This window comes from Populus nigra, chromosome 1 (genome assembly GCF_951802175.1).
Source record: "Populus nigra chromosome 1, ddPopNigr1.1, whole genome shotgun sequence".
Lineage (NCBI taxonomy): Eukaryota > Viridiplantae > Streptophyta > Magnoliopsida > Malpighiales > Salicaceae > Populus > Populus nigra.
Window position 1 is genome coordinate 4,804,644 of NC_084852.1, and position 19,929 is coordinate 4,824,572.

General features: G+C 35.4%; 1 long non-coding RNA gene across 1 annotated transcript; it reads left to right on the top strand.

The window, feature by feature from the left end:
- Positions 1-14,823: 14,823 nt before the first annotated feature.
- On the top strand, positions 14,824-15,445 carry LOC133696676 (uncharacterized). The gene is made up of 3 exons (XR_009842718.1): positions 14,824-14,970; positions 15,068-15,206; positions 15,291-15,445. It is a non-coding gene; the product is annotated as an uncharacterized LOC133696676 (long non-coding RNA).
- Positions 15,446-19,929: the final 4,484 nt, after the last annotated feature.

Genomic DNA, 19,929 nt, shown 5'->3' on the forward strand with positions numbered 1-19,929 from the left:
CCATTTCTGCTATTTCTTGTGGTTCTGCCAGGTCACATATGAATGCAGAGAAAAATTGTTGTTGTGTATTCTGGCTCTGATTTTGGGCTAGTATCATGTGTCTTTTTAGTTTTGGGGTAGGCCTTATAACCTAGGTTGAAGAGGTTTTATTTTGTGCTTGTTTTTTATCGAGGCCCACTCTTGAAAAGGGTACTGCTGAGTCATCTGGGTTGATGTAGTTGGTTTCTGCCACTTGTATATTTTCCTTAATGGTGTCATAGCATGGCTCTATAGAGGAAGATTGATAAGAGGCGGTGTGCATTTGTTGGTTTTTTGTCTGTAGCTTGTGTGTTTCCTTAGTTTCAGGAAAAAGGCAGAAGGTTTTGTATGTTGTGTCAGATTGGTATAGGTTGCTGGGTAATTCAGTGTACCTTGTGCAGAGAATGAGAGAGGGGTCATTTTGCATGTCCTTGTCCTGTTGCACTGGTGAGGTCCAATCAGCTTCTGGTTCATTTATACTGGCCGGCAAAAACTCTTCTGGAGGTATAAATTTACTGCATGTCTCTTCATCTGATTCTTCAGTGCCTGATGTATCCATTGAGTATTTAATTGTGGTAAGCAGGGGGCTAAAACCTGGCTTCATTTCCATGACTGATATATCAAATTCCTCTCCGTCTAGAATCAGTGAAAGCTGCTTGTTTAAAGTCGTGAAAGAGGTTGTGCTCAGAAGTACCTTGACTCCCATAAGTGAACCTTGACTCACACTTGTAATGTCGTACCCAATCATCTTGCCTACATCTTCTACCATGAATTCAATACATCTGCGGTTCCATCCAATCAGAGGAAGTCCTAGAATAGACACCCAAACAAATTTGTCTACTGCTTTTACTTCCCTCTTCCATGGTTTGATACTAGAGAAGTAGTTTGCCAAAGCAGAGCAACTGTTTATTAATTCTTTCTCCATGGTCTCTTTGTCTGTAAAGGTGATAACTGCTTGGCTTGCTCCCAGGAAGCGAAATCCAATTGCCTTCTTAACAGTTTTCAAAACCATATGCTCCAGTTGTGCATAGTCCACTTCTGTGGCTATAGAACCGACTAAACTTCTCAATAGCCATTCCTTGTCATCCTGTGTAGACTCATACACCACAGTCTTCTTTGATGGTTGTTGGACTAAAAGAGCTTCAACAAAGGTCCTGTTGTCTCTGAGGGCTAGTTTGGGCAAGATTTTGGTTTCTGGCTTTGTGGTGAGGGTTGTCTTTTCCCTGGAATCTGTAGGTGTTTGGAATCTTGCTAAGTTTGCACGAATTTTGAAAGAGTCAAACCATATAAGATTCAATGTGTCACAAAGTTCTGTTTCTTCTAAATGGGAGAAGAAAGTTACAAAACCAAACTATCTCCCTGTTTTTGTTTTTTTCCTGGAAACAAAGAGATTGGTGACCAGACTAATTTTTGAAAAAGCTTTTTTGAGATCTTGGTAATCAATCCAAGATGGGAAACATTCAAAATAAAACTTAGTAAGAACAGAGGGAGTAGGAGTTGTGTTAGGTAAGTGTTTGTTGTTTTGACTGTTGTTTGTGTAACACATAGGTTGCAGAAAGTTCATGGTAACAGGATGAAGAGAGGGGTGTTGTGTATGTTTAAGAGGGACATTGACAGGTGTTTGTGGGGTTGGATTGTAAGAGGGAGGTTTGAAAGAAGTTGCTAAAACCTGGGTTGCAGGGGAGGGGATGATAGACAAAAGGGGAAGTGTTTTGGATGGAAGCATCGTTGCAGGGAAGAGGATGATAGACAGATGTGGCTACAGCAGCTTCAAAAAAAACTCGGAACAGTGCTGGAATATCTGGCTATCGCTGGTAATGTGAAAAATGAGGGGTTTGGATAGATCTCCTCCTTGCTGTCTTTCCTGTGTCAGCTGTGTCACCGATGGAGACCTTTATGCATCTTGAGGAAACGAGGAGGGAGAAGACATCGTCCGGCCAGAGCTAACCGGTCTTCACCATTTGCTTTGTGTGCTGCAGCCCGGTTTCATTCTTCATGGTCAGTACTATGCATGAGCTCCGCTCTGCATCCAAGCAATAGCTCCGGTGGAGGAAAGGGGAGAGATCGGCTGTCTCTTGATGATCTGGCTGCAGTTCTCTGTCATATTCTCTGTTCTCCTGTTAAGATCGTCGATGTTGCTGTGTGAGCTGCTTACTTTCCCTCACTTTTGGCTTACTGTTTACTTTTGGCTTACTTGGGCGATGAAAGATCTCTTCAGATCTGCAGCGAGAGGATCTGATCTGCTTTTTTCCTTTGATCTCACTTTCTTCTTCTCCTTTACAAGTGGCTGGCGGCAGTGTTGGGTCCAAGATGAAGGTGAGGGTGGCTGGTTGGTTTGGTGGTCGGTGGAGCCCGATCTGTAGGGAGAAGAAAGCAGAGCAGCCCCTGCCCTTCGTGGCTTTTTCTTCTCCCCGGTTCTGGGTCTCCTCTTCTCTCAGTTTTCCCTGAAGAAGAATGCCATCCTTCCTCTGTGATTCTTCATCTGTGTGTACTCAAAAGGAATCTCTAACTTTCAGCGGCCTGTAATCTTTCCAGATTCAATCTTTCACCTCCACATTCCAGAATTAGTCGTCGTGTCTGACTTCGTTGTTAAAATTAAATTAATCTGATTTGACTATTCTATTTGGAAACATACTAGTGTAATGCTTGTTACTATGTAAATATGAGCCATCTAATTGCAGTGTCAAATAACAACTGCTCTTCAATTCATCATCCCACTTGAACCTACATTGGGTAGCACTCTTTCGACTTTAATTAGAAAATGCACTCATTAGTATAATGTTGCAGTTGCAGTCGACGTTTGTGTCCTGTTTCCATGGGTTTTATTTCATGTATGTGAATGGTTAAAAATATCAAATGTTGTGTGCATACACTGATCTAATAATTTGAATACAAGACTTAAAAGCTTTACATGACTGTTATATCAAATGTAAAGTGCTGTAATACGGAGAGGCGAATTGGAAGCCCTTACATGACTGTTATATGCAGACAACATTACAATATATAGTGTGTGTTTAAACAATTATTTTAACTCGTGTCATCTTACAGGTTAGTGAAATAAATATTGTGCTGAATGTAATGAAAAATTGCTCCTTTATTGAAAAGTTAGATATATAAATATTTTAAATAAACATTTAATTGATTTAAAATTAGAAAATCAACCCAAATCTAAATTGACTAGTTTTATCTCTCCTTTGTAGTTTTTCAACAAATCTTTCTTTCTTTTCTCAAACTCAAGAACTATATATATAGAGGTAAAATAAAGTGTTGTACTGAAAAGTTTCATTTCTAAACTAAAAGGACCAAAAATATTTTTGTCAAGATCACAAGGCATGGAAGTGCTGACATAATTTGTACCAGCGAGCATCAATTTTGAGACGAGACGGGAATATACTTACCCCCCCCCCCCCCCCGAGTGCTTGTTAAAAGTATCATCTTTCCCTGAGCAGAGAATCTAACATGCGCTTGGTGCATAGAAAACTCAAATCCAAATCTCTCCATCCCCTCCCATTAGAACCTGTCTCCCTGCTGAGCTCCAACTCTTCATTAATTTAACTATTCTGTTCTTTTATAAATACATTTTAATAGTTGACTTTTCGTTGGCAACTAGATCTACTAGGTGTTCGCGCGCGTGAGAGAGAGAGAGTTAAAGTGAGGTATGGTTGTGTTTTATTTTATTTAATATAAATAGGTTGTGATTTTTTAAAAGTATTTTTTTATTAAAAATATTTTTAATATTAGGGTATTAAAATGATTGAAATATATAGAGAATTAATTAATTTATAGCAAGGAAAAATTTAAACATTTTTAATTTTTTCAAAAATACTTTTAAAACACATAAACAAACGAGTTTTAAAATACAAATCAAATCTCACAAAAAGCAAAAATATATATATATATTTTTCTCTTAATCTCATTAAAAAAAAAACTCAAATACACCTCGTCACATCTTTATCCCAAATCTAACCTAAACTCCTAGTGCTTTTTTTTTCAAATATCAAAAATACTTTTAAAATATAAAAACAAATAAACTATAAAGCACAAATCAAATCTCACTAGAAACAAAAAAAAAATATTTTTTATTATTTTTTCTTTTAATCTCATAAAAAAAACACTCAATTACACCTCATCATATCTCTATCCCAAACCTAACCTAAACTCAGGAGCACTTTCTTTTTTCCAAGCATCAATATATTTTGATAGGATATTTTTCCAAACCGGCAAAAAGACTTACTAATACGGCTTAAAAGTACTAATTATTATTTCTTAACAATGAAGCGTCTATTAAAAAAAATATATTAATATGTTAAATTGGCTGTCTACACATAATAAGCTTTATTTTCTTTAATTAGCAAAATTGAGACGTTGAAAATCATTTGTAGCATGCCCTAAATCACAACTATGAAATGATCAAATTGGAGACATGCGTGCCATGCATGAGATAATTAATCCCTTTAAGAACATGTCAAGCATTAATCATGAATATCATTAATCACAAGATAGCAATGATTCATGTAGCTTGTATTTGTTTTTATGGTTAAATTTTGTTTTGAGAATTTTTAATTTTTTAAAATTAATTTTATTTCAATGTTATTAATTTTTAATATGCTGATTTCAATTTTTGTGTGATATTAGTTTTTATGTTTTCCCTTTCTTATATTTTTTTCTATGTTTTCCTATTTATAATCATATAAATTGTTTTTATGAGAGTGAAGGGTTTAAAAAATATAATATTGTTCTCTGATCAGATGGCCGCCGGTGGGCAGCAAAACGGCTTCTTACAAATATTATAATTTGTAGATAATATGTTTCATATTAACAATTGTTTGCATTCCTTCAAAGATGAGAGCAGCTTCTCTTCTGCTACAAGTACAGGGAGGGACAAAAAATAAAAACACAAATGAGCTCACCGTGTATATATGATTTGAGTCCAAGGATCAATGCACCACTTGTTTATTTAATGAGTTGAGACTGATCTAATATTTGAAACAAGACAACAAATAATCTAATCTAATTACCCTCACCTGCAAACTTTAGTAGCATGTTTACTCTCTAGTCTCTAACTAGTTTCGTTGCCTACGAATCGCTGCAGTTACGAGTTTGAGGTGTGAAAAATGGACTTGTGAGCATTTTTTTAAAAATAGTAAATGCAAAAACCCATAATATATAAAGTTGATATAATTGAAAACCGATACGGCTAAGTCAAACCATATATGATGATGGTCAAACTTCATCTATAGTGAAACAAAAAAAAAGTCATGGAGATGTATTTATGGACCAATGAAACAAGTTTAGGATCAATAAGAAGTTTGGTCGCGTTAGATCAGAATAAAAGCTCAAAAAAATATAATTTTTTATCCGATTATTTGATCATGCTCAAATTTTCACGTGAACCATCGAATCTTTAGATATAAAAAATCTTGTTTAGGCCTCTAGTTTTGATAGTTTTTGTGATTTTTCTTGTTATTTTTTTATTTCTTGCTTGTTTTGGATTTTATATTTCTTTCCTTTGTAATTTTGGGTTTTTGTTTTTGTTTCCTAGTTGAGGTAAGATTTTTAACATATTTAAGGCTTTGTAAACCTCCTAAGAAGACAAACTTTATTATTATTATTTCAGAGAAAATAAACTTGGGAATTTGAGGGTTCACATCTACAGTCTCTTTCGCTCATATATTTTTTGGTGTTCTTTGATTATTGTGTTTATAGCTTTCGTTTGCATCAAGTTTAAATCTCTTTGAAAACAAAAAAAAACCGACCAATTTTGATGTAGTCAATCCTATAATAATTAGTGATTCTAAGTAGTCAGGTGTGAGTCTGTCATAACTAGATGAAGATTTGTCCTAGATAAATTATGTTGATAGCCTAGCAAATGCATTTATGGACCAATGCATGAAACAGGTCTAAGCTCAAGAGAAGGTTTGGTCACGCTAGACCAAAATAACAACTCAAAAGAGTCATAACTTTTTATTTAATTGTTGGATTGTGCTCAAAATTTTATGCAGACCATCGAATCTTTAGATATCAAAAATCTCATTGAGGCCTCTATTTTTGGTAATTTTTGTGATTTTTCTTATTATTTTTAGATTTCTTATTTATTTTGGATTTTATGCTTCTTTCCTTTGTAATTTTGGATTTTTATTTTTGCTTCCTAATTGGGGTAGGGTTCTTGACCCATTTAAGGCTTTGTAAGCCTCCTAAGAAGATAGATTTTATTATTCTTATTATTATTCTTAATGAGAAAATAAACTTGCGAATTTTAGGGTTTCCATCTTCAATTCCTTTCGCCTATAAAAAATTTTGTGTTATTTGATTATTGTGTCATTAATTTTGCACTATCAAGCACGAGCCCCAGGACATGATGTTTTTTATCTACAGAAGAAGGAAACATAGAGAAAATGAAAACAAAATACCAAGGCCAATTGCGAAACATGTTGACAAAAAAAGGTTCAAATTAATAAAAAAATAACATGGAATTTTTTAAAAAAATAACAATTGCACTATGTGAATACATGGTGTAATTGAGTGTGCACCTACAGTAACAGTTTCAATGGTTTACACAGCTATTGATAACTTTTACTTAACTGTTGGGTCTGCTTTAAGGTTCACTAAAATGAAAAGTATATCTCATATTAATTATTTTTTTCAAAGAACAAAGTTTCATCTCACTTAAAATCTTGGCTCATTCTGAATTTCTTGCCTAAATTCTAGCCGAGTGGTTTGGAGTTTTTTCCATCTGTTCTGTTACATATTTTTTTTATTGAACTTATAATTGGTGCCGTTTTGAGTTAGGGATAAAAATCCATAATTCTCAAAACAGGTAGCCATGCACAGATCTTCATCTGTCTTCTCCCCTCTTCCCCTCTTTCCTTTATCGAATCCAATTCATAACTAATTTGGGTTGCTTTTGTGGCAGTTTCAATGATTTACACAGCTATTGATAACTTTTACGTAACGGGTATTGAGCTACAAAGTTGGGTCTGCTTTAAGGTTCCTTTCTTTCTTTCATCCAGATTAGCAAGGTCGAAGTCCTTTCTTTCATCCAGATTAGCTGGCTCAATGCAATTAGGGAATGGCAAGAGGAGTTTGTTGGCAATATGAACTGTAGGGAATTTGTGAATTTACATATTAGTTGTGTGGTTCTCGTAATTGTTCGGATGATACGGTACAGATAAAAAATCACAAACTCACAGAAATTGGTAATAAGAGAAAAGAAACCTTCAAGAAAGTATCAAACGAGGAGCAACTGTGATTTGTTCGGAAAATGTTAAGGAATTGACAATGGAACCTACTTTTGTTAGACTATGTGTGAAATATTCAGTTTTTCATAATGTTGCTTTGCATTAGAATCAGTTGTTTATAGAAATCCCACTAATATGTAGTCTGAGAGACTTTGTCTTGAGTTTCGAAGTAGAATTTCTTGAACTTTCATCATGGAATGGAGGCAATGCAGGTTCCTATTATGTCATCATGTAGCTTTATATGCGTTTCTTGAGTTTCTTCTCGAGAACTGTTCATTGTAGATGCACCTGTGATAACTGGATGATGGTGGGGGGGATTTATTAGTCAGTGTGTTAATTTATTGAAATATCTAGATTTCTGTTGTTAATTTTCTCTGTTATATATCAGAGGTTACCACTTTCCTTCTACTTTGAGTTGCCCCACCCACGTTTCTGAGAGTTCGTATGAAGCTACTTTGAGTTGCCCCACCCACGTCAATAATGTTTTATAAATTGATTTAATGGTTAAATAATAACTCTGTCGATGCTAGACTAGTTGTAATAGATCACTAACATGTTATGATAATTGGCAATGACTCTTGCCAATGAGAAACAATAGCTAGTCAAGAACAGTCAATTAATGGTCTGATTACAAGTCTAATATGGTCGCAGCAATTTGATTGAAAAGTAAGATCATGTTAATGAAATTCTGAAGAATGTAGCTTAACTGGTCAGATTTTGAATTTGCTCTCTAAAAATTATTAGTTTGAATCTCACAAACTCCACGCCCGCTAGATGGTCATATAATCGTTAATTTTAGGATTCATGAGATTAGTCGAGGTACATAAGCCACTACCAGAAAACCGGAGAAAAGCAACGGAATTACCGACGGAATTTTTCTGTCGGTAATGATTACCGACGGAAATAATTCCGTCTCAAAATCTGTCGGTGTATACCGATGGATTTATTCCGTCGGTAATGCCGTCGGTATCTACCGACGGAACAATTCCGTCGGTATATACCGACGGTTTCGCCGACGGGGTATACAGTTCGTCTGGAAATATGCAACAGCATGGTGACGTCAGGCGATTTTACCGACGGAAAGTACCGAGGGATTCAAACTGAGATAGCCGTACAGTGACGTGGCGCTGTCACCGACGGCATCACCGACGGAATCACAGACGGCAGGAGGCCGTCGGTGATTCCGTCGGAAAAAACCATTATATGCACCGACACTCTCTTCCTCTGTTTCTCCTTCTTCTTCTTTCCCCTCCCACCTCTCCCCTCCCAAACTACAGCTCCCCTCCCAAACTGCAGCCAAACACCCATCCCAAACTCTCCACTATTCTCAACACGAGCACTCAAGTTTCTTATATCTTGTACGTGGTCAGAATATCCGTTTCTTGTAGATTTTATCATTTTTTTGTAAGTAAATCTATCCTTTTTAGTTTTAATATTTAATTGTGAATTTTATTGTTTTTGTATATGTATTTTGTTAATGTTTGTACTTGTTTAATTGTTATTTGTCAAAGAAACTTGTAGTATGAATGTATAATTTTGTAGTTGTTAAATTGTTTGTATGAACGTTGATAGTTGATAATTGATAATGAATATTTAACATAAGTGTTGTTTTAGTTTGTTGGATAATGTCGGGGAAAACCAATATTTTTGTTATGTTTTATAGAGGTTCAATAGAAGTCATGGATGATCGTTCATGGATGTATCGGGACTCACCCCAAGGATTGCGGAGGATGGATTATTGTAACGGTGTCCAGGGTTTTATTAATTTCGCAACATCTATTCCGAGGAATTTTACTGATGGCGGTATTAGGTGTCCATGCAGGAAGTGTAAAAATTTAAAGTTTCTGCATCAAGATGTTGTAACGATGCATCTTCTAACCAAAGGGTTCATGGAAGATTACCTGTGTTGGTATGCTCACGGAGAACTATTTGTTCCTGATGAGAGCATGGAAGAACAGGTGGTTGGGTCAACTTCTAGTGCTAGCAACATGCATGAAGTTGGAAATGAGAACAGTAATCCTTACAGGAATATGGTTATGGATGCAATGAGAATGAGTGAAGGTAATGTCAGGGAATGTCCAATCGTAGAAGAAGAACCTAATGTAGATGCAGCAAGGTTTTTTGATCTGTTGAGAGATTCTGACGAACCATTATGGGATGGCTGCACGAACCACAGTAAATTATCAGCCGTAGCACAGGTGTTCACCATCAAGTCAGATCACGGGTTAAGTGAGGCCGGTTATGACAAGATTATTGAATGGGCGAGAAGCATTTTACCTGAAGGGAACAGGCTGAAAGAGAACTTCTATGCTGCCAAGTCCATGATGAAACCCCTCGGTTTAGGATACCAGAAAATTGATATATGCCCTAACTTCTGCATGTTATACTACCTTGAAAATGCTGAGATGACCGAGTGCATGACATGCGGGCATTCCCGTTACAAACCCAGAACTGGTAGAGGGAAGACTCTCGTGGCATATAAAAAACTTAGATACTTCCCAATCACACCTAGACTGCAGAGGTTATTCATGTCACCAAGGACTGCTGAGCACATGACATGGCACCAATCACACCATGCGGTTGATGGAGTGATGGTTCATCCTTCTGACGGTGAAGCCTGGAAACACTTTAACAGTATGCATCCTCCCTTTTCAGCTGAATCAAGGAACGTGCGTCTTGGGTTGTGTACAGACGGATTCAACCCATTCGGGTCATTTGCTGCTCCTTATTCTTGTTGGCCGGTCATACTAACGGTTTATAACTTGCCACCGGGGATGTGTATGAGGCCGGAGTTCATGTTTTTATCTATGGTCATACTAGGTCCGAGCAGTCCGGGGCGGAATATAGATGTTTGTCTTCGTCCGTTGATTGATGAGTTGACATAGTTGTGGTCCTCTAGAGCTTTGACTTATGACATCTCGAGGAAACAAAATTTTGTTATGAGAGCGGCTTTGATGTGGACTATCAATGATTTCCCAGCTTATGGAATGGTTTCTGGTTGGAGCACTCATGGAAAGCTAGCATGTCCATACTGTATGGAGAACAACAAGGCATTCACGCTAACAAACGGGGGTAAAGCTTCTTTTTTTGACTGTCACCGTCGTTTCTTGCCACATAACCACAGGTACAGAAAGAACAGAAAGGATTTCTTTGTTGGCAGAGTTGAAAATGATGTTGCACCCCCGCGTCTTGCCGGTGAAGAATTGTTTGATGTTGTGTCAGAGTACGGTGAAATTGTGTTTGGTCTCCAATTAGGTAAGCAGAAGTTTCCTGGTTTTGGTTTGACCCATAATTGGGTGAAGCGAAGTATATTTTGGGAGCTTCCTTATTGGAAGACCAATCTTCTCCGCCATAACCTCGACGTCATGCACATTGAAAAGAACGTGTTTGAGAACATTTTCAACACCGTCATGGATGTGAAGGGGAAGACAAAGGACAACATCAAGGCTAGATTGGATGTAGCGTTGTTCTGTAACCGTAAAAATATGAAGTTGGTTTGTGATGGGTCACGGGTCGCAAAACCAAGAGCAAGCTTCGTGCTAGAGAAAAACGCACAACTACTAGTCTACAAATGGCTTAAGAGCCTGCGTTTCCCCGATGGACATGCCTCGAACATATCAAGGCTGGTTAATACGGAGGAATGCAGATTATATGGAATGAAGAGTCATGACTGCCATGTGTTTATGCAAACACTCATCCCATTAGCTTTTCGTGATTTGTTGCCAAAGGGGATATGGGATGCACTAACGGAGATTAGTCATTTCTTCAGAGACATATGCTCCAGCAAGTTGAATGTTGATCACATTGAAAGGCTTGAAAAGAATATCGTCGAGACAATATGCAAACTTGAGATGATATTCCCTCCATCATTTTTTGACTCAATGGAGCATCTACCCGTACATTTACCGTTTGAGGTAAAAGTTGGAGGACCGGTCCAGTACAGATGGATGTATCCATTCGAGAGGTTAGATATTACAGTTGCTATGACATTTATAATTAAATGTTTTTATTTTTATTTTAATGTTTTTAATTGATAATTTTTTATTAATATATATATATATACATATATATGCAGGTACTTGTTCAATCTTAAAAAAAAGGTTAAGAACAAGGCGCATGTTGAGGCGTCAATATGTGAGGCGTATATTGTTGAGGAGATCTCAACATTTATCTCATACTATTTCGAACCTCATTTGAGAACGAGGATAAATCGTGTTCCACGGCATGATGATGGTGGTGAAGTGCATTCAAGTGGGAACTTGTCAATATTCTCCAATCCTGGACGACCCACACCTAAAAATGCCGTGAGGGGAAGATATTTGTCTGAAATAGAGTTCAGACAAGCACACAATTATGTCCTATTTAACTGTGATGAGCTTAGACCTTTTATTAAGTAAGTGGATGTTCGACTTAAACTTTGTCAAGAGTGTACTATTTATGTTTTGTGATACCATACACTCATATACTTTGGAACAACCTTGCAGGCAACATCGACGATACTTACTGTCCAATAACTCACAGCTGACCGAATCCCAGATCTTTCAATTACAAGATGAACAATTTGCCACATGGTTTAGAACACATGTAAGTCCTATCACAAACTCATTATCTCTTGCAATGTAATTAATTGTAGTCAATGTTACATAATATCCGTTTATTGATTATTGTTGTATTTAATTTACAAGCTAGGTTTATTAAATGGGAGGTAGTGCTGCTGTTTCACTGTCTTTACTATGTCTGGGCCCTGAAAGAAAAGTCAAGTGCTATAATGGATATTTTGTCAATGGATATGTCTTTCATACTGAAGAATACGGGCATGGAAGAAAGACATACAACAACGGTGTTTGTATTAAGGGATCGACTTCTAGTGAGTTTGAAGTTGACTACTACGGTAGATTGGAAGAGGTCATCGAACTGCAATATCATAGCGAGCAAAATAGAGTGTTTTTATTCAAATGCTATTGGTATGACACAACTAACAGAGGAATCAGAGTAGATCCTCACTATGGTCTCGTTGAAATCAATTCAAAAGCTAGACACCGCAACGTAAACGACGTCTTTGTTTTCGCAAAGCAATGCCAACAAGTTTATTACACATACACCCCTTCCTTTAGAAAGGACCGATCAAGAGTTGATTGGTTATCCGTTTTAAAAACAAAACCCAAGGGTCGTGTCGAGGTTGTTCAGGATGAGAACGAAGACACAAGTGTGATAGATGAAGTCTTTCAAGCTAGTGAGTTGGTTGAACCATACCGAGTTGCTCCGTCGATTGACTTAGAAGAAAATTCGAATTTTCGTGTTTTCAACGATAGTCTTGTTGATGTTGACGCAGAGGAGTTGAATGTTGTTTTGAGCTCTACTAGTGGAAAAAAGAATGTTGTTGAAGAAGATGATAACGAAATTGAAGAGTGCGATGAAGCTGATGATAACAATTCAATAGAGGACGAAGATGAAAATTCCGACTAACTAAACATGTTATAAAGCCTTATTTTTATAATGTAATAATTTGAAACATGAAATATTTATTCTTCTTTAAGGGTCAGCCTTTGTTATTGTGTTGTGTGTGTTGTAAGATTGCAATTCAAGATTTTTTAAGAGGGTTACATTAAAAAAATAAGAAAAATTTACCTTTTCACCGACGGATTTACCGACGGCATATAAACCGTCGGTATTTCACAGAGAGTTGCAAAACAAATTACAGGATTTTGCCACATTCACCGACGGATTTACCAACGACATATAAACCGTCGGTATTTCACAGAGAGTTGCAAAAAAATTACGGGATTTTGCCACATTCACCGACGGATTTACCGACGGAAGATAAACCGTCGGTATTTCACAGAGAGTTGCAAAAAAATTACGGGATTTTGCCACATTCACCGACGAATTGCCGACGGCTTTCCGACGGCATTTCCGACGTCCACTACTGACGGAATCACCGACGGCTTGTCCCATGTCTGACATGTGTCCGCCTGCACTATTACCGACGGACTTTCCGACGTCTATTACCGACGGCATTACCGACGGATCACGCATGTGCGACACGTGTCCGTCTGCACCCGTACCGACGGCATTTCCGACGGATTTGCCGACGGATCGAAAAGTTTGGCGGGATTTCCAAACTTTTTGGTGCGAATGTAATTAATTTCCGACGGAATTACCGACGGAAATTAATTGCACCGACAGCAATTAATTTCCGTCGGAAATTCCGTCGGAAATATTGCTTTATATACCGCCCATCCCCCCACTTTGTTCATTTTCTCCTCTTCTCCTCTTCTCCCTTTCTCTTCTCCCTTGCTCTTCTTCTCTCATTTATATTTAGCTTTTAGAAGGATTTTATTGTTTTGGTGGTAGTTTTAAAAGGTATGTATTTTTTTTCTTTATCTTTTTATTTTTTTTATTTTAATTATGATTATTTTTTTTGGTGTTCTTTGTTTTGTATATTGTTTGTAGATAAAATCTTAAATTCAACACATTATTAAGGTAAGCATTTTTTATTCCCAAATTTATTTTGAATTGATATAATATTTTTTAGTTTTGTGTATTGTTTGTTTTGTGTTTATGTTGTGTGTTGTGTAGTGTTTTTTAGTTTTTTAATTTGATTTATTAATTTTAGTTTTTTAGTTTTGATATTATTGTTTGTATTGCTATAATTGTTATTGTTGAATTTTATGTTAAAAATGTTAATTTATAAATATAATTGTTATTGTTGATTTATTTTAAAAATGTTAATTTATATATATAGAATTGCATTTAATTAGTTTATCTTAATTTAGGATATTATTGTTTGTATTGCTATAATTGTTATTGTTGAATTTATGTTAAAAATGTTAATTTATAAATATAATTGTTATTGTTGATTTATTTTAAAAATGTTAATTTATATATATAGAATTGCATTTAATTAGTTTATCTTAATTTAGGATATTATTGTTTGTATTGCTATAATTGTTATTGTTGAATTTATGTTAAAAATGTTAATTTATAAATATAATTGTTATTGTTGATTTATTTTAAAAATGTTAATTTATATATATAGAATTGCATTTAATTAGTTTATCTTAATTTAGGATATTATTGTTTGTATTGCTATAATTGTTATTGTTGAATTTATGTTAAAAATGTTAATTTATAAATATAATTGTTATTGTTGATTTATTTTAAAAATGTTAATTTATATATATAGAATTGCATTTAATTAGTTTATCTTAATTTAGGATATTTGTATGACTTAAATATAATGTTAGTATCAATTTAACAATGAATGTTCATAGTTGTAATTCTATATGATGTTATTGAATAAAATGTTGTGTTGATGATGATGAGTTGAGTTAAGATCCAGGATGATTGGATCGGGATGTGAAATAAAATTGGAAGTGTAATATGATTTTATCGACAACTTGGGACCCCCCAGTACAGGGGAGACTCTGTCGAATTTTTTTTTAAATAATCGAAGTTAATTATGTAATTATTCGTATACATTTGTGTAGATGCGTAGAATGAAATCTACAGCACGTCGTCAGAAGACGGTTGCAGCTAGTTCTTCTAGCACTGAGGAGGACGTATCCTTAGGTGCTGATCACAGCGAGGAATCTACGCCAACTTGTGATGCTGCCTCTTCTAGCGCGGTTTCACAGCGCAGAAGCGGTGTGCCTTCACAGCGGGGTCAATTCACCCGCAAGTACCAGGCACAATGGAAGGATGACCTCTCAATGTAAGTTTGTTTAGGTTTTAGTTTTTTTTTATATATACTTATAACATAATTTATGAACAACTAATTAATATTAATTACTACTTTTATTTAATTTTAGGTTCACAAACATTGAGGCTGCAAGGACTATAACATTGGCGTTTAAATCGTCGATGGAGATTCCATTGTTTCAATGGAGCCAGGTTTCCAAACATCCTGAGTGGAAACCTAATATCGATGCATGGTTTAAGCGATTTCAGGTCGGTGTTAATTTTTAATAAATAATTTTTATAATTTTATATCTTGTACTATTTTTATTTTATATGAATTATTTATATACACAGAACAAATTTGAGTGGGATAGGGCGGACAACAATGTTGTGAGGAGGGTATGGGAGAATCACGCGGCAACTAGGTAACATCGAAAATAATATTTATTTTTGTTTTATAATTTTATGTTTTAAATTCTAATTTGTTACTATGGAAGTAGGTTGCGTGATTTTTGGTATGACACCCAAAAAAAATCAAAAAGACATGCGAGGGATAACGGTCTTGAAGGATGGAATGAGGTGGCAGTTTGGCAGGAATTCAAACCGCCATTCATCTCGGGGGAAATATGGACGGCATATATTGAGCACGTGACTTCAGAGCGGTTCTCACAGCGCTCACAGTCTGGCGCCGACAACCGGAACCGGCAAATTTATGGTTCGGTGACCACGCACACTGGCGGATCCGTCCCATTCAGCGCACATGCAAAGCGGATGGTAAGATTAATTTTAATGAAATATATCGTTAATTAATTTGTCGTTCCTTATAATATATTTAACTTTCAACCTATTTTTTCCTTACAGGCTGCGTCTCTTGGACGTGAACCGAGTCCAATGGAGATGTTTCTAGAGACGCATGTGCGGAGTCAAGACCGCCAAAAGGGGGTGCAGCAGTTCGTGGACAACCGTGCTCAGCACTTCGTGGTATGTTCGTTCATTCATTTTATTTTGTAAGTTATTATTTTCTTGAATTGCATCTTGAATTGCATTTGATGATTTTTTTACCGATGGAATTTTCAGGACACCTATAATAGCCAGTTGAGGGAGAGATATGGGGACAATCCGTCGACCCATCCAGATTTCGATCCAGATTTGTGGATGGAGGCGGGATTGTCTGGTGGACCCGATAAAAATAGGGTCTACGGGCTCTCCAACACTACGGCTGACAACTTGCGGTCGACTCGTAGTGTCTCAACTGTTGGAAGCTCTCCATCAATATCGAACACCCAGTCTGAGGAGTTCATTGCGTTGAAACAACAATATCAACAACTCTCGACGAATTATGATGAGCTCCTTCAAATAGTCATGGAGATGAGATCAAAGATGGGTGACGATACTTGTGCAGCTTCTTTTTGGCCGTATGGTCCCGGGAACAACCAGCCTCCTCCTCCTCCAACTCCGCCGCTATTCTAGTTTAATTTTGCTTTTTAAACACATTAAATTTGTAATGAATATTATTTAACATTACTTTTACATTATTAATGTTTAATGCATAAATCTATTTGTTTATTAAGGTTTTTTACAATTAATAAATTTTTTTATATATATTTTAAATACCTACCGACGGATATACCGACGGATAGTATCCGTCGGTATTTAACAGAGAGTTGGCGAACAATTACCATCCATGCCATCATTACCGACGGCATCACCGACGGGATTAAATCCGTCGGTGATTAAATTCTGATAGCATTACCGACGGATAATATCCGTCGGTATTACACAGAGAGTTGCACAAAAATTACCAGCCATGCCATATTTACCGACGGACTTTCCGTCGGTAATGCCGTCGGTAATTACCCTTGACATTACCGACGGATTGATTCCGTCGGTAATGTTCCCGCGGGAAACTTTTTTTTGGGCGCGCGCGTATCCGTCTGTAACCCGTCGGCGTTTCCGTCGGTGGGTGGTTTTTTTTATTTACAACAGAATTAGCGACGGAAATGGGATTTACCGACGACTGTTTTACCGACGGACGTGTTCCGTCGGTGAGGCCGTCGGTATTATTTTCACCGACGGACTTCATTGTTGTCATCGACGGAATGAGTCCGTCGGTAACACTGGATAATGTTGTAGTGAGCTGACCCAGATATCTATATTAATCTAAAAAAATCATGTTCATGGAATTAAATGCCAAATGAAAACATGCAGTATGATTTATTTTATCGCATGTGTTTATAAATTATGAATTATAAAAATTTTTGTTTTCAGAGTTGTTTTAAAGGCTTGTTTTATTATTATCATATATACGGTGTATCTTAGACCACCTACTGTTGTCTTGTTCTTCGTCTCCCACTTGTCCCCGTTTTGTCTTTTAAAAACTCTAATGCTCCACTACTTTCGGTGGAGTTTAGAGATTTGTTTTTACGCAACAGTCAACTCTGCTACAGTTGCCGTTGGGAACCAAGGATTCCTTACCAAGGAGATAACATTTTTAAAAGAAAAAGGCAAAAAACAAATAATAAAAAACATTGAGAATGACTAAATTATAAGAATAAGAATTTCTCAACGTATTTTTTTACATTAAAAAAATCTTAAATGTAAATCGAAAAACTTATGCATGTATCGAATTAAACAAAGCACGAACCATTGTGTAAGTAAATGGAAAAACAAAGTCATTACCGATAATTAAAAACGCAAGTGGAAAAATTAAGAGACAAATATAAATCAAGATATTTAATATTGCAATATGGTTCATTTACCTCTACAACTTTTATATAAAACATTACAACAATTTCTATCATCTTCTCTAATGATGATTTTAATTTTGATAACCAAAATATCCTATTACGAATAGTTTGACCTCTTAATGGTATGTTGCTCATATATAAAGTTCTATATAACTCCAAATTGAGGCAAGACTAGTGCTAAATGTTAGCTAATTCATTCCTCTACTACTTTTATATAAAACATTACAACAATTTCTATCATCTTTAAGTCAAATGCGTGTTGGGATTTCCATTACCGAACTGCCCAGACTTGAATTCATGGATTGATCCACTAATCAAACATTTCCTATGCTTCTTTTTAACATCATAGGATTCTATTGCGTATAAACTCTATTAGGAACCAACAATTAAAGTTCATTTCTTATCAAGACATCAAATCTTTCTTCTTCTTCTTCTTCTTCTTTTTTTTTTTTATTTTCATGATAACATGATTCACACAACTTAAATCACCAGCATAAAGCATATAAGTGCAAATCAAGAGATATGGAAAGAAGTTAAAAATGATTTAACTTAGTGCACACTTCATCAATCCTTATCATTGAACATAGAACATCATTATATTAGTATAATACCATTGAAGACTCCTCCTCCCCTCATATTTGTTTTCTTTTGGCCAAATGGTGGGGGTTTCCTAACAACTCCCACCTTCATCAATCCTAGTTAAAAAATGTTCTGTTCCTAGACTATTTATGCTCTAGAGTAAGTATTTACATTGATTTTTTATTTGCCCTAATTTAATTCAAGAATCCTAAATCACTTCATTTTGGGCTTTCTTCTCGTACAACCTAACACCTCATATAACAAGTTTGAAGGGTAAAGGGTTACTCTTACCTCCCAAACTTGGAAGAATTTTGAGGGAGTACTTGGTGATTTTCTCATCCTCCCTTGCGGTTTTCCTTCTTCTTTTTTTGTTTCCTCCGGTTCTTTCTTTTTTAATATTAATAAGCAAATCATTTTAAATTTTTTATCTACTATGCTAATACATAATTATTTATAAATTAATCAATAATATCATAATAAAAGGCTTATGTTTCTTGAAAACAATGAAATAATTAAAAATCACTTAAATATTATTTTAATTAATTGATTGAAAGAAACGTTTTTATTAAAAAAAAAAGGGTGGGGGGATATCTAATATAGAGGTCATACAAGCCTCAAAGATAATATACGACGTACATGTATAATACAAATTAATAAATTCTAAGTAGTAAAATTTAATGCACGTTTAAGGATAGGATTTTGCTTTGTGTTTTGTTGTGATATTAACCATATCAAATTTTTTAATAAGAAATAATTGTGTTGTGTTATGAGTAAAATCAATAAATTATTTGGTGTTCTGCTGTCGTGTTGTTCGAATTAAAATTATTATTAAGAATATAAATTAAATTAAATATTAATTTCTTTAGAAAACATAGAAATACATGACCTTGGCTTTTTAGAGAATACTGTGTCATGGGACTTATAGCTTGGTCATAAGAAAAGTATAAGGATATATTGTTAATAATTTAATTCGCTGATCAATGTGTCTGTTTTGCTTTACAACTGAACAAAACATTAGCACGGTTCAGTCTACGGTGGGTGACAAGGAGGTCAAAATTGAGAGATATGACTGTTTTCATTAATTTATTAAAGCTTATAATAAAAGGTTATGTTTTTAATTTTATTTGTTTTATGGCGTGGCTTTTAAAAAAATATAAAAAAAATGCAATCTCCCTCTCTTCATCATACATATGTTTTTTTTTAAAAAAAAGTAATACAAGCTTTAGGCGCATAATCCTTGTCTATCCAGTAACTGTTACATTTATATTGTAGATGATTAAATGACCCAATTTTTGCTAGCTATTCCAGATCTCAAACTGCATTGCTAGGCTTATTTCAAAACCATTATGCCTCTGTTTTTTGAAGGGCATATGTAATAGAAACAGAACCTCAAATTGACACAAAAAAAACACACCAAATTAAAAAAAAAATTATTTTATTACATTTTTATTTATAAAAAATCACTATGACATCACACAGTGTAATGTTGTGAGGATATTCAAATAGATCCAAAGTAAAATCATAGTCTTTAAATATATTCCCCCTTTGTTCTTTAATATTTTGTGATGAACCCTCCGATGTCGTAATACACTCTTCCTCGTGGAAATTTCAATAGATGGCATTAGATTCTTCATCTATGATTCAATGTTGACCGGCATAATTCTAAT